This window comes from Crotalus tigris, unplaced genomic scaffold, assembly GCF_016545835.1.
Source record: "Crotalus tigris isolate CLP2741 ecotype Arizona unplaced genomic scaffold, ASM1654583v1 scf7180000018125.1543573, whole genome shotgun sequence".
In the NCBI taxonomy this organism is placed as follows: domain Eukaryota; kingdom Metazoa; phylum Chordata; class Lepidosauria; order Squamata; family Viperidae; genus Crotalus; species Crotalus tigris.
Window position 1 is genome coordinate 903,324 of NW_024096837.1, and position 16,351 is coordinate 919,674.

Genomic DNA, 16,351 nt, shown 5'->3' on the forward strand with positions numbered 1-16,351 from the left:
GTGAGTGAGTACGGGGGCGCGCGCACACACGTATGTGCATATCAAAAAGGCACTGCGCTCTTTCTATTTTGATAAACATGAGCGGATTCGGTGTCTTGAGAAAAACGCTTTACAACTAAATTGCAGAAATATACTGCTGAATTTGCTTGCCTTCTCTCTCCACCCCCCCCAATAAAATTTACACGAAAGACTTAAGAGTCCGCAATCACTTCTTGCAGAGATGCAGTCCTGAATTGCTTTCCCCCCTTCCCTCCGTTGCATCAATCCATCCCACGCTCTTTCTTCCCTCTCCCTCCCCTCCCGAACTTGTCGGTCCTTGTCCTTGAAAGGTTTCTCCCATAAGTGGCATATTCCTGGTAGTTTGCCATCTTCCGTTTTTGTCATTATCTCAAGGGAAGTATTAAAACAACAAACAACAATATGGAGGCTGGGTCCATTCTCTTTACAATAGAAAGCCTTCCTTTGGGTGCCACATTTGCTCCTTGCCCCCCACCACCCCTCCTCCTCTGGCAGGCTGCAACGCCGATTCCCGGAGCCTGCTCTCTCCTTCAGCAAGATGCTCGGTCGGAAATATCGCGCTTCCCCCCCCACCTGCTCGGTTTGGATGGTACAGTCTGTAGTGGGATTCCAGTAATGAAGCTCAGTTGATCAGTCTCTTACAGATGCTGAACGGTGATTGCTCCGCTGTGTAATTTTGGATTTGTGATATCTTAGACAAGTAAGTAGCTACATCCGAAGCGTTAGCATTATTATTGTGATTATTATTACCATCATTTCTCCTACTATTTTGAGACTGTTTATTGGGCAATTTGCATTCGAAGGCAAAAGCAGACGGAAAAATGGTGTGGACATTTGAAGGACTGAGTGATGCGCTAGATTTAGTTCCTGTCCTTGTGTCTGTGGGAAGGTAATGCAACTTCTGTATGAAATACAGCTGATATTAGTAAAAAGCCAACCACACACCATAAAGCTTTACTATTTCTGTTAGGAGTACACCAAGGATATATACCTGTTTTGACTGATAACCTTTAAAAGTCAAAGCAGACTTTGTAGAAATCAGTTCTTTAAAAAAAATCAAAATTAGTGAAATATTAACAATATTAATACATTAAAATTAGGGCATAAAATTTGTAAAGAGAGCTTTTAAATATTTCATATTATTGTATATTGCATACAATCATTATACATGTTAGTAGGATATATGCCTGGAATAAATTGATTATGCATTTGCTATAGTTTTAAGTTAGGGATTTAATAATTTATACATTTACTGAGTTAAAATATGCTGCTGCATATAAAGGCAGAAGAGTTTGAGGGTTTTGGGGTTTTTTTTTGTAAGCGGCAGATGCTATTTCATCTACAAAGGGAAAACTATCTATGATAGTTTATATAGTTCAGAATATTCTAAATAAACTGAAAGTTCTCACCAAAGTGTTCATGACTTGTTCATGAAGAAACTTTATCTCTTTCATATACAAAAAAATGTGTTTAAAAGGATCACAAGAGCAAGAATTTTTTTTCTAGCTATCTGATCTCTGGTTCAAGAAGTTGTACATCATATGTCTGTTTTGTACCTAGTCAGCAAGTCAGTCAGTTCCTTTTCTTAAGGTATGGATTTACTGACTTAGTTTGTTCTATGCAACTTAAGCCAGTAACTTTGCACCACACATTTTGTCTTTGACTTAAAAGGTGATTTACTTAGAGCTCCTGGAATCACCAGCTAGCGGTTCATGTCACCTTCAAGAAAATATAAAAGAATAAAAAATAAAGGTATCCCACTGTTTTGTAATAGCACTGAAGAGATGGTCACAGTATACATTTAAAGGCTTAAGGCAGCAGCTTTTATTAATTTGACTTTTGATTATTTGCCTTCTTGTTATTAAAAGCTAAAGTCAGTATTAAAATGTTAGGGCACTAAAAGATAAAATGGATATTGTGTCTTTTATTATAGAAAGAGTTGACATACTATTGGTAAAAAAAGGATTGTGCGTAATGGCTCATTCAATTTTTGTCAAAAAGAATACATACATACATACATACATACATACATACACACACACACACACACACACACACACACACACATATATATATATATATATATATATATATATATATATATATATATATATAGAATAAGCATATATTTAATATAAGAGGTTCCTGGGACCTGTATTGCATTTGAAAAAAGTGATCCATATCCTGGATTTTTAGCACTCTCACACTTGCAACTAAGTGCTAGACCTGGATACCCAGCTGGTTTTTGCCCTTAAGTGATGATAAAACACCCAGGATTTGCAAATAGCTGAAATACTGAGAATTCTTTAAGGAGGAAAAACATAGTAATGCAGCATCATTGCATTTTCTCAGTGTCTATATTCTTAAGTAGAATTGATTTTGACCCAGCACATCATAGTTAAATATGCTTACAGAGATGGTTATTCACTCAATAGAAGATGGTTGACATCTTTAAATTATGTACTGTACCTATAAAAAGGAGCCTTGAATGTACATTGGTGCAGTATTTGAGGGCAATTTTATTCTCTCTACTTACAAGGATAACATAGGAGAAAATACTGGGATGTAGCATACGGTGCTCTAGAGTTCTCTCAAGAAAATACCTTTAGAAGTGTATTACTCTTAGATTTAACTTGTTCCCAGAAAACATTGAGAAATTTAATTTCCAACTCACATGCACTTGCATGACATTTTTGAATATCTTATGCTGTGACATTTTATAGTGATCGATGTTAGAATCTATTTCAGCTAAACATTACTATTTTCATATGTTTTGTCTGAAAAGCTGAGAAAACATTTTGTCTCTTTTTCATTTGATTTTTCTTTATCTTTCTAAGCTCTTTTATCTAGGCAGGAATATAAAGATTTCAGAGTCTGATAGGACATTATTGGAGATATGACCTTGGAGGTACATTTCAACCTTGATATAAGGCTCATTATACTGCAGTGTAACCTGAGGGTTTGATATTTATGAATATTGGGAAATTGTACAGCAGTAGAAATAATTGCATATGAATGCCTTTGCCTCATCTTTGCATATAGTGAGTAGCTCAGGAATGAAGTATTAACTAATTAATCCTAGAGTGGTACCTTCTAGTCCAAGTTGCATAACCTATGCTTTGATGTTAAACTGGAAAGTAATGCCTTCTCAAGCAGTGAACCTGTTTCAGGTATAGACAGCTACGTGAATTATTGTGGCATCTTTGCTAAGACACTGAAAATATTTTGTCTGCCTGAAAATGACTAGTTATCACACTCTTTTTTGAAAAAAAGTCTTTGTTTTTGGAGGGAGAGCTAAATCCCAGGAGAAACTTTGGAAAACTATGGCTGCAATCCCACACTTTTAAATCTGAGTGTGTATCACATTATTCAACAGAACTTCCTTCTGAGCAAATATACGTAACATTTGGGCTATTTGACTGCAAAACCAGCTATATTTATGTAGTAGTACATCCCCAAGGAAATCAAGAGGAGTTCTTCTGAGCAAAGATACATTAGATTGAACTGCATTCTAGATTGTCTGAAAAATTAGGTGTAACATTGCTAGACTGAATGCAGCATCTTTTGAAATGGCATTAAAACATGTCATTCTTTAGGACATAGGGTGGCAATTAAGTTGCTGACAAGTTACTTGCTAAATCTGAAAGGTTACTAACCTCAAGTGGACTTACTTTTAGGGTCTGTGTTTGTGTGCATGTGTACACACACATACATACACATACACACAGTCACATACATAGATAGATTGCCAGGTGCTTTTTGAGATTGGTGTCAACTGAGTTTCAGAAACAAGTTTCAGTAGGTTAAAAGTGGAGGTTTGGTTTCCTGGATGCATTAACAGCAGATTGATGAGGGATACAGCTTATATGCTGGGTGAACATTTCCATTGGTGTAACATGCTATCTATGAATGTGTGTGAGAGAGGGAAAAAAAAATTCAATTTGGTCCCAGTTCTAATGTAAAAGCACTAGATGGCCTTAGCAAGCTACACTCTATCTCTCCTGACTTTTTACCTGGAAATTATATTGTATCTTATTTATTTCCCTGTAGTATGTATTGAAATAATTTCTAATATGTTTTGAACAGGTGAAATATCTGAACTGTTATTGTAAAGATTGACAGTTGTGTGATAAGACCTCTCATTGTATTATTAGTCATAATTTGATAAAATATAGTACGATACTTAATGTTACTCACTGCATTGAAAAAGTGATAGGATGATTAACCCTATCACATTTGCTATTGTTCCAGAACAAAACAAAACAAAACAGAAAAAAACTAAAAAGATTGATGAAATATTGCTTTTTTTAATTGGACATTTAAAAAATTAATCATATTTATAACATTAAAATAATATTCATTATGACTAAAGTAAGCAAAATTAATAGTGGGTTAACTTAGAAGAATTCAAATAAATGGGCTTCAGAATATGGACAATATTTTTAAAAATATTATTTTTATGCTCAGTTTAATCATTCTGCATTTTTATAGTTTAACTGATCTCACAATCTTAATCTAACAATCATTCCATGTAGTAATTATTAAATTAAATTTCTCCACACTACTTGCCTTTATGTCTGTATGGCTTCAACAAAGATATATATCACCTGCATTTCTGAAAACTAGGGGTTTTAGTTTTACTTCAAATCAAGATCAAATCTGGTTACGCATTGTGGTTTACGGGAACCAGGATGTTTGCTGAAGTCAGGTGCATGAGGAAAAGGAGACAGAAGGACAAGCCTTCAGGTACATAAGTCTGTCATATCAAGATTGTGACAATTGAATCAACTTGGTGAGTCTTGAAGTCATTATTGTTGACTAGACTTGTGTATGATTGTGTTGTTAATGAATGTCATGGCAGAAAGATAGACATTATTTATGCTGCAGAAAAATAAGATCTGAAAGTTGGCAGTTACTGCTTGTAAGATATCAGAGCTATATATGAAAGAGTTTTTATATATCTGCAAATCATTCAATGTTATATCAGGATGCTGGTTATATTTATCTGAAGTTTAAGAATATCTCAATCTTTCCCATCCCCTCAAAAAATGTAATAAAAAAACCCAGCTATTTCCTTTATAAATACTTCATCTTTTCCCAGGTTTATTATTTTGTGGAAAAAATACTATGCATCACGAAAACCAACTGTAGGAAGAGATACAATCCCATTCTGAGTAGCTTTTAAACAATGGCAAGGCATTGTGATTTGCTTTGAAAGTGGTAAAATAAGTGCAGAAGATGTTGGCTTGACTTACTGGTGCAGTGAAAGGACTAGGTGCTGGGGGCAGAGATGGCAATTGTATTGGCAGCCTCAGAACAAGATAGTTTTACTGGTTTGTTGTAATGCAGTAAAATTCACAAGGACTGTGTCACCCAACTTTTTTACTCTGTATTTAAGAGCTAACAAATTGTCTTAGCATTTATATAACATTCAATATTACTCAGAAAACTTATTTGCAGTTTGAATTGGCATTGCATATCCTCCTGTCAATTTACTTTCTATGAAAAGTAAAAAAGATCTGTCCCAAGATTTCTCAATAGGTAATGGCTGATACAGTTTTATCTGAGCTTTTGATAAATTCTGGCCAATATCTTTCAAACTGTAATGAAAGATATGAAAAATGTATTCTCAAAAGCACTAGAAATTGTGGTTGCCTGATTTTTACTCTGTTCAGAAATGGTTAATGTACAGGTAATCTGTCTTACATGCTGCTCTCTCCAGGGGGGGGGGGACTTCATATTTTTGAAGCATTCAGAAATATACATAGGATCCTGGCATTTATAACTTTACAAAAGAATGGAATAGTGCATTGAGGTCTGTAATTTCTGTTCATACTAAAGAGAGATATAGATTCAAATTCCTCCTATGCCATATATACTAACTGAACTAATATTTAAATTTGTTTCACAAAATAAGCTACATCCTACAGTAATTAGACTCAGCATGATGTCGAAACAATGACATAATCTGTGACTTAAGTGAACTAATTAAGCAATTTTTATTTATGTTTTTCCTTATTTACATTATCACTACTATACAGTTGGGTATATATGGGGATGGGTATTAATTTATGGTTCTGGCATACAAGTATTCAGTCAGGAGGCTGGAAAGACTGCAATGGAGGATTCCTTTAGCTGCAGTATCTCCAGTGCTTCCAGCTCTACTTTTACTTGTGGGGGACTTGAAGAGGCTCCAGTTGAGGCTTCAGATTTTTTTTTCATACATGAGATAAAGAAATTACTGGCCATTCATATGAAATTCATTTCATTTATTTGTTAAAATTATTTGCTGCCTATCTCGCCGAAGGGCTACTCTAGACAGCTTACAATAATAAAATAAATAAAATACAATAATAAAAAGAGAGAAAATGAAAGGATCTAAACAGGACAGAAATAAAATTACAGAACAATAAAATAAACGGTGTAAAAGGAACACAAAAAAATATATGAATACGATAATCAAAAAGATGGATGGCTAAGGACCAGATCAAGGAGCAGGGGAATGAGGGGGGAGTCTGCCATCATTTCAGCTGCCACCTCCAGTGTGGAACATTCCCTTTTCCCCAACCAGGTCTTCAGACTCTTGTGGACGGATGGTAGAGGCAGATCTTTACCTTAGAAGGTAAGATCTTCCAAAGGGCAGCAGGCTGTTCTTCTGGATCTCAATAGTTGACATTCTTTGACCAACAAGATCTGATATAAGCCCTCTCTGCTGATCTTAGTAGGATGGGCTTGTCCTAGCAGGTTGAGGTGGTTCATCAGTAGCCTGGACCTAGGCCATTAAGGTCATAACCAACACCTTGAACTGTACTTGAAAACACACTGGTAGCTAGTGAAGCTCACAGAGCAGATGTGTAATACAAGCCATCCTAGGGACCTCACTGCCACACTTTGTACCAGCAAATAGATTTCAAGGATAGCCCCATGTAGAGTACATTGCAATAGTTCAGACAAGAGATGACCAGGCTTGAGTAATTGAGCATAGGGAGTTATGATCCCAGGAAAAGTTGCAGCTGGTGCACAAACCAGAGCTTTGCAAAAGCTTTCCTAGTCATGCCCATCACCTGCTCTTTGAGCAGAAGACAAGAGTCAAGCAAACTCCTAGAGTGTGAACTGAGTCTGAAAGGCATAGTAAAACCCTCTTCAGAACTAAGGATGACAAACACTCAGATCTTTGAGTGACTTCATGTGCCCAAAACCACTCAATCTTGCGGGGATTCAGTCTAAGTCTGTTGTCCCCCATCCAGAGTCCTACAGCTCTAGGCATTGCAAGAGGGCAGAGACAGCCATATTTAAAAGCTGTAGAGCTGAGTATCACCAGTTTTTTTTATTATTATTATTATTATTATTATTATTATTATTATTATTATTATTATTATTATTATTATTATTATTATCTCAACCCATGCTAATGGACGATTATACCCAACAGGTTCATATAGATGTTAAATAAGAGAGGAGATAGTACCGAGCTCTGTGGGACACCACAAGTAAGAGGGCCAAAGCTGGAAGTCTCACTCCCTATGAATTCCAGTTGGGACTGGCCTTGGAGGAAAGAGCTGAATCAGCTCAAGATTGAAAGATGTCTAGGTAATATATTTAATCCAGTATCCCCTGGAGTTGCTGAACAACCACCTTTTTCACCATCTTACTTGAAGAGGGAAGATGGGAGACTGGATGAAAGTAGCCCAGGCAGATGTAGTTTAGTGATGGTCTTTTATGGAGAGAACAAACCAGAGCCTTCTCAAAAGGTCCTGGGAATATCTCTTCTTGCAGGTGAAGAATTTATCATTGCATGATCCCAATTGGTGGTCGCTGTCCTGGAGGCTTTTACCAGCCAGGAGGGACAAGAATCTAACTGACAGGTAGTTGCATTGACAGCGCAGAGGACCCTGTCCACTACTTTATGTCTAACAGAGTCAAACTGTTCTCAAATTATTGGACAAGAATCTTTCTAGGAATCTCAGAAGGACCAGCACCATTCAAAAGTTCTAACTGGGAACAAATTTGAGAGATTTTATCCTACAGGTATTCAGCAAATTCTTTCAAATTCAAATGCACAAATTTCAAACATGCAGGTGTTCAACAAATTCAACCAAGGAAGAAATGTCTGTATTGTTGCATTTTTGGCTATGCCTTATGCCACGGGTGTCAAACTCGCCACATCATGTGACATGTCGTGATGTATCGTGACTTTTTTTGCATTGCCAGACCTGGGGTGGGTGCGGCCTCCGCATGATGCATCCGGCCCATGGACCGGCAGTTTGACACCCCTGCCCTTAAGCCATTGTTTACATTAAGCCTGGCTTGGGGTGACTTGCATGTGTATCTACAAAGTCCTGGTGAGGATTAAGATAAGTGTGAAATTATGGTACTATCCGGAAGTTTTTAGTTAAAGATTAGGCTTAGTGTAATTGCCAAATTTTAGGTTTCAGATTTATATTTTCTTCACTGTTTTTCTCCTACTTTGAAATGGCCTATGCTAGTTATCATTGTCTCCACATGCTGTATCTTGCCTGCTATGTTCAAATTGACTTTTTTCTTTCTTTCAATTTTCATATTATTTTTTCTCCATTTCTTTTATCTTATCTGGAAAACATTGTAAAGGGCTATGGGTGGAGAAAGTATGGGGATTTGTTTGCTTGGCTTTTGTATATTATGTGTGCATTTCACTTGTTTTCAGTTCAGGATATCAGGATGTTTTGGAAGACTGCATATGTAGATGTAGCAATAGAAGCCCTATATCCATCCCAAATCTCTTGAAATGATGATGAGAGTTGTGGGGACAGCAGAAGCAGAAAGATTATTCTTCAGAAATGCTTGATCTTAGCTTGGTTTACTTCAGATTTTTTTTAATGTATATATGACATTTTTAGCATGAGGATTTTCTGCAATGTAATTCAGTAGTGGAAAAGAATGGAGTGAATTGCAGTTTGCCTGGCTGACTTTTGGCAAACAGGAGAATTTGCTTCCTGGTTTCAGTTCACAGGACACAAGATGATGTGTGAATTTTAAGGTTTAAGAAGTGTAACAGCTGCAAATCAGGGTCCCAGCTGCTACTCCATCTGGCTTGCAACTATGGCTGAAAGTACTAAGTAGCGGATAAAAGCAATGGCTGAAATAGTTTTTTTTGTCTCTCTTAATGGGATATTAATTTTGTCTTCATGCCTCTTCTTCTATTGGGTTACCTTTTCATATGTGGTGTCCAAATCCCTTTCTGAGCCCAACTTGTTCTTATTTGTGGTTTTTTACTGTGGACACCACTTTATTTTCTTGTGAGTTACACAGTGGCAATAAAGATATTGGTGGCTGGAAAAGGCCACTTTCACTCAGAACACTCTTTGAAGCCTCACTGTAGCTCCACCTTTATTTTGAGCTCTTTTTTTCTGGGCTAAATCTGCCCCAGAAGGAGGCACACGGTGGCTCGGCTGTAGTCTCTAGTGACTACATGAATAATTCATTGAAATTATTTTTATGTTAAAACTAAATTCTAATTTTATTGCACATAGACAGCTTGAAAAATGCTTTTGGCAGTAGCTGCAGTCTTGAGATTTTTCTAACCTCGATAACTCAATGCCATGTACAGAGTTAGTTACTTCGTTTGCTCCTTCCAAATCTTTTAATATGTCTCTGACTTTAGTGCAACAATGCACAGAGTCACAATGGACAATTAAAATATGTATTTGTTATATTGGACATAATTTGCATTATGGTCTCTTTTGGCAACCCATTCTATTTTTATCGTGTCCATCCAAAAGGGAGAGTATAAGAAAGAGTATTATTTTCCATTGGCACAAAAAAACTGAAATTGGAACTGGAACACGTTAATTTTGTGGACCTGTTCTCTTTTTGCACAATACAAAATCAGAAAGCAATTGTTTCTAAATGGGAAGAATTAGAAATTATTTATAGATGTTCAATATTCTATAGCATCAAAAGAGCACCAGCTAGTAAAACTCCAAAATATAAGCTTTGCAACTACTGCTTTCAATTGGCTTTATGGTCTTTCATGCAGCATGTTTTGTTTTCTTTAGAAAAGAATTACAATGATGCACTCTGCGTGTTCTAAAAATATTCTTATTGATGTTGATAATAGCATATGCTTTCAGTATTCAAAATGTCCACTATAAATTCTCAGTGAAACATTATTTTCTTTCAGCCCTTTGTTTGTCTAGGGAATTGTATGTAGTTTATTTTGCCATACATGCACCTTTGCCTATACTTAACGTTATTATAACAATGCAATAGTAAAAACAATTGCTGCATTTCGTGTGTGTTAAGATAAGAACTAAAACCAATCAAACTGGATGCTGGAATAATATCTGTCTTAGGCTGAAATTTCATGGATATATAGGTACATTTATGGAGTAAATAGTTCTGTTTATATGATAATAAGCTCCATTCAGAGAAAGTCAGTTTGGAATAGTGGCTAAGGCATCAGTCTAGAAACCAGGAAAGTGCTCCATCTTAGGCATAAAGCCAGCTAGATGACCTTGGACCAATCCCTCTTTCTCAGCCCTAGAAGAAGGCAATTACAAATCACTTACAACACTCTTACCAAGAAAATTACAGAAAATCATTCAGGCAGTAGTCAGGGGTCAACTCTGAATCAAGGGAAAACACAGAAAAACTGCATTGAAATCAGTAATATTTCCTTCTGATTTGATTTGTAGAGGATTGCATTCTTAATTGTATTTTGATGTTCATCAGTTATCTTTGTTTTCCACATATAAGGTGGTAAAAAGTACATGAGTATTATACAATTCTAATTGTTATATAGGGGAACTGGTAGATGAAATTGCTGACATTTGTCTATGGCAATTGAGTAGGGAAGCTGATATTTCTAAGATGGTTTCCATAATTGGACAAAGGAGATTTCACACATAAACTAGTAAAATAATCTTTCCAATATGGTGATTTTATGAGTTGTATTCTAAATTGCATATATCTGTCCTACGAAAGGTTGAAAAAAGGTTGACAAAATTATCCTCTGACATAATAAATAAGCAGTTATTCCTTTTTTAAAATGTTGTAATATTACTATTTAAATCAAAAATCGAGTTTGTCAAAGGTTGACAAAATTATTCTCTGACATAATAAATAAGCAGTTATTCCTTTTCAAAAATGTTGTAATGTTACTATTTAAATAAAAAAATGAGCAATGTAACTTGGTTACTTAATTAATTCATTTGGATTTTCAGAATACATAAAACTATATAAACTAACAAAATAAGCAAACTCTAAAGTAGCAAAGCTAACCAAGAACTAATCAGTCATAGTGTGTGAATATACCTGATATATTGACATATTGGTTGAAGAAATCGGAGTGGAGCTATTAGTTAGAAATGTTAAATATCATAGAGAAAATCATTCATATCCAGAAGATCTTTTGGTTGTACGCTTCCCACAAGTAGCAAATAGTTTCCCAGTGACTTCTGACTGTTTTTCACACTTATGACCGCTATAGCATCCCCATAGTCACCTGATCAAAATTCAATACTTGACAACTGACTCATATTTATGTCAGGTGATCCCCTTTTGCAATCTTCTGACAAACAAAGTCAATGGGAAAGCCAGATTCACTTAATAACTGCATTACTAACTTAACAACTGCAGTGATTCACTTAACAGCTGTGGCAAGAAAGGTTGTGAAATGGAGAAAAATTACTAATTAATGGCTAATTACTAGATTACTAATAGCATTTTACATTAAACTGTATCAATGGTGATTTGTGGGAGAACCAAGCTATTTAAGAAAAATCTCATTATATGTGTGGGTCTATATTTCTATGTTTCCTAATACAAATATCATTCCTTTATAACTTTAATAATAATAAGACTAAAGGTGATTTTTACATTTTTTTCAGAGGCATTAGGATTTTTTAAAAAAAGATTTAGCATCGTGGCAGTTCTAAGCCTTAGGTGTCTCTACAATCTTAAACCTGTATTTAGAGAAATCTTAGGAAAGTCTTCCCATAAGAAACTAAAGTCAGAAACATGGAAAAAAATTAAACGTTGCTATTTTAATTTTCTAGAGCAATGTTAAGTGATATTATGATGAGAATTAAAATAGTGGTAAAATAGTGGTAAATTAATTTTTTTTTTCACTTATTTTTCGGACAGGCATCAATCGTATTCCAGAATTGATTTTTTTCTTAATTACTAATGATTTTTTTTCTAGGGTTAAGAATGCTAAGATTTTCCCTAGAATATTGTCTGACCATAATCCTGTATGGTTGGAGTTATCTGTTGAAGATGGGAATAGAAGGACTTGGAGATTGAATGAAAATTTAATTTTCTAGAGCAATGTTAAGTGATATTATGATGAGAATTAAAATAGTGGTAAAATAGTGGTAAATTAAATTAAAATAATGATACCCTGATTCAGTGTAGCTCTCTGGGAGAGGTTGAGTCAGTATCTGTGTACTTACAGGAAACCAGTAAGAACGTGAAACTGTTCTGTGCAGACCTGTATAGGAACCATATAAATACAAGGGTATTTCTGTACTCCTCCTATAATACTTAACATCTTTCTATTCATGCCATTTGCAAATAAGGTGACCAACCGTCCTCCTTTATGGAGGACAGTCCTCCTTTTGTAAGTTCTGTCCTCCCTCAAAAAGTGTCCTCCTTCATGTCCTCCTTTTCGATATTTGAAGACTAATCTGCAGGGCTTTTTTTTCCCCCTCATAGAATGCTCAGAACGGCGTTCCGGCACCTTTTTTTGATGTTTTTTTTTCAACTTTTGCATGAGCTGTGCTACTCCCACTATTGGCTTTCGAAAGCCAATAGGAATTGCTGCTGAGCGCACCAAAACACCCGACTGGCAAACTTTGCACATGCAAGTTGTCTGTATTATTGTTGCAATGAATAAAATGTTTCTTTTATTTACAATATCTTTTTCTTCAATTTATTTGTGTCCTCCTTTTCATTGTAAAAAAGTTGGTCACCTTATGTAAGGTTTTATAATGCCAGATTATATTTACGAATATACGTTTACAAATTGATAAGATGGCAATTCGCCAACTAATTTTCTAATTGAAATGCAATTAGTATTTGGATTCTGGCAGTATATAAAGGTGAGAAATAAATTAATTAAGTAAATAAAATAAATGCCCTCTCTTAGAAATCTGCTTTAGAAAGATACTTACTCAACTGCTCAGTTAATATTTTGTCATGTTTTTATTATTATTTTGCACATTTTATACATTTATATATTGGTTTGTTCAAGTTCAGGTCATAGTTACAGGAGGGCAGATGGTGGGGAATTACGTTCCTCCTCTCTTTATAAGAATAAGAATTAAGAAGAATTTCTAACAGAGACCAGTCTCAATAATTCATTGGAATGAAAATATATAATACCTATTTTTATATTTGTATATAAAAATATGTTTTTATGCTATATATAATAGCATTATACAAGACATTTACTAAATTCAAATACCAAAACATGGCTTTGTTTAAACTTTGTTATTTGTTAAATTTACATACATATTTAAAATAAATAAAAATAAAAACTTGTTTAGCCATTACTCAAGTTTATAAGCCAGAAGGGATGGATTTGCAAGGACATCTCTGATAAAACCAAGCAACACTGCAGGTAGGCATGGTGGATGAATTAATATTTATTAAGTTTTTCAGAAAAGCATTTTTTTTTTATGTTCACTACCTAGCACATACACTTTATAGTATCATTCAGCAAAAAATAAATAAGCATAAGGAGCAACTTTATACTAAGTTCAGAGAGGTCCAACTGTGCAACAATTTCAAATGTTAAAGCTTCTTATATTCCAGAACCTGGCCTCTGTACTGATTTTGTGATTTACTATGGCCTTTCCTATATAATTATATATGCTACTTAGTTTTAAAAAAGTGCCATAGTTCCTTTTGTTATATTTTCAGATGTCATACCTGGGAATACCTGGAGAGTTTTCAGCTTTGTATCTCACCGTTTCGTGTAAATCACCAGAAGTGAGATGAGATTTTTTAAAAAGAAAATTGTAAAATTTTATTGCTGCAGACTTTGTGGTCAGTGTTGAAGATTACCGCTGAGATCAGAGCCCTCTTTGATTGTTAGTGGCCAGATATACAGCTAGAAAAATGCTTACAAGATTACTCAAAGCCTTTTGATCATCTGCTGCAGGAATCCCCAATGGAAAATTTCTACAGGGAGAAATATTAATTGTAACTCTAAGAAAATGCGTAATAGGCCATCCCTGCTGAATAGTCAGACTATTTCATAAGTGATTCCAAATGAAGTGTTACAGAGGAAGAAAATCATAGCTTGAGAAGAGTGTTAGGTTTATATGTGGTATGTGGGCTAAGAAATATTTTAAAAGATCTAATGCTGTTTGGTTTTTTCTGGATTATATCCTAGAACAGTGGTTCTCAACCTGTGGGTCGGGACCCCATTTGGGGTCGAACGACCATTTCACGGGGATCGCCAAACCACGCTGTCCGCCATTTTTTCCCTTTTCCCTAGCTGTCCTATTCCCTCTTATTGGTGGCCACACCCACTTGGGGGTCACCACAACATGGGGAACTGTATTATGGGGTCACGGCATTAGAAAGTTTGAGAACCACTGTCCTAGAATATTATTGAAATGTAATGTTTTTAATAGGCAATGGTGGACTAGAAGACCTCCAAAGTCCCTTCCAGTTCCTATCCTATCCTATCCTATCCTATCCTATCCTATCCTATCCTATCCTATCCTATCCTATCCTATCCTATCCTATCCTATCCTACCCTACCCTACCCTACCCTATTACATTACATTACATATAGTCCTCAGGTTATGGTAGCAGTTGGGAACAGAATTTCCATTTCTAATTTCCATTCCAACATGTGACAGCTTAGCAGCAGCAATTCTGACAGTCCTGGTTGCCATTGCAACTCAAGAACTGTGCATCTTGTTAAGTGAGCACTATACATCATTGTGACTTCTGATTTCCTGCTGGTTTCCCCATTGATTTTGTTTCTGGGAAGCTGGCAGAAAATGTTGGAAATTATGATCATGTTATCTCGGCTTGCTGCAACATAATTGTGATAATGTGATCACGGGGATGCTGCAACTTCTGTGCCATCGTAACTTCGAACAGTCACTGAACAAATATCATAACCGAAGGACTACTTTCTATTTTTAAGATTTTGTTTAGTGTCTAAGATGATAGAGTGCAAGAGGAAGATATATACATAACTAGATTTTGTAATTAAAACAATAGTACTGCTCCTAATAACAATCACTATTCCAGGTTATTTTAATATTTTGTTTAGAGTCTAAAATGGCACAGTGCAAGAAGAAGATATATACACAATTAGATTTTGTAATTAAAACAATAATTACAGTATTGTTGCTGGTAACAATTTCTATTCCAAGTTATTTATTCATTTATTTGTCCATTATTTTCAAATGATTTTGTACTAAATTTATATAAATTTATATAATTTATACAAAATAGGCAAATGGAGCAACATATTTTTTTTCTTTTAATCGTATCTTAATAAAACTTTTAAAAACTAATAAAAGTAATACTACATAGTAATTATGATGGAACTGTGCTGCCAAATCATTTCCCATAGGATGTTTTCTAGTTCTGTCACAATCATTGCAAATCAAAAAGAAAGTACAATATGATAAAACGGAAAAATAAAAGTGTGAAGCAGTGGTGTCAGATCCCTATTCAATCATTGAACCATTTATTTTCTCTCCGTCTCAAATGATTCACTGACTTGAATCTCAATGCAGGTCAAAAGTGGCAACTTGTTTTAGCTTGAAGAACGCAGGATATCACCGAAATGGAAAAAAATTGACTGATTTTCAAGAATTTATTTACTCATTTTTAAAAATAGCCCTATAACTGCCTGTATTGGAAATGCAATTCTGGGCAGCTTACAAAACAGTAAACACACTCCCACCCTAACAATCAGAATGAAAACTAAAAGAAACAAAAGTTTAAAAATCTTTCTTGGAATGAAGGGGGTAGTACTCTACCACAGATCCATGTATCTTGCTGGGCTCCACCCTGACTCTACCCTAAAAGTTTCAGGAGCAGCCAGTTCTTCAAGACTTTTCAGAAGGCTACGAGGATAGAGGCCTGCTTCATCTCTAGGCAAAAGGTTTTCCACATGGCAGTGATCACCACAGAGGAAGCATGCTTTCCAGGACCTGGAAACCTTTATGGAAAGGTCCTGGACCAGTTCTGCTTATCTGATCTAGTAGGATGGGCAAATGCCCTCAGGAGAGACAGGCCCACAAATAATTCCTGTTTCTTAGCTTAAATTGTGATTTGCATGGCCAAAATTTATACTTTAGACAAAAAGATGGTTGATATT

At 35.3% G+C, this 16,351-nt stretch overlaps 1 protein-coding gene across 6 annotated transcripts in view; it reads left to right on the forward strand.

Annotated features, from left to right (window-relative positions):
- The first annotated feature begins 437 nt into the window (after window positions 1-437).
- Window positions 438-16,351, forward strand: part of ATP2B2 (ATPase plasma membrane Ca2+ transporting 2) — a 190,080-nt gene continuing 174,166 nt past the window's right edge. For 5 of the 6 annotated variants that reach the window (XR_005557277.1, XM_039348240.1, XM_039348241.1 and 2 more), the window contains exon 1: window positions 439-718. The gene's annotated coding sequence lies outside the window, so the exon portion shown is untranslated. Of the gene's footprint in view, window positions 719-16,351 lie in introns of all 6 variants that reach the window. The other variant, XM_039348244.1, reaches the window with a different exon arrangement.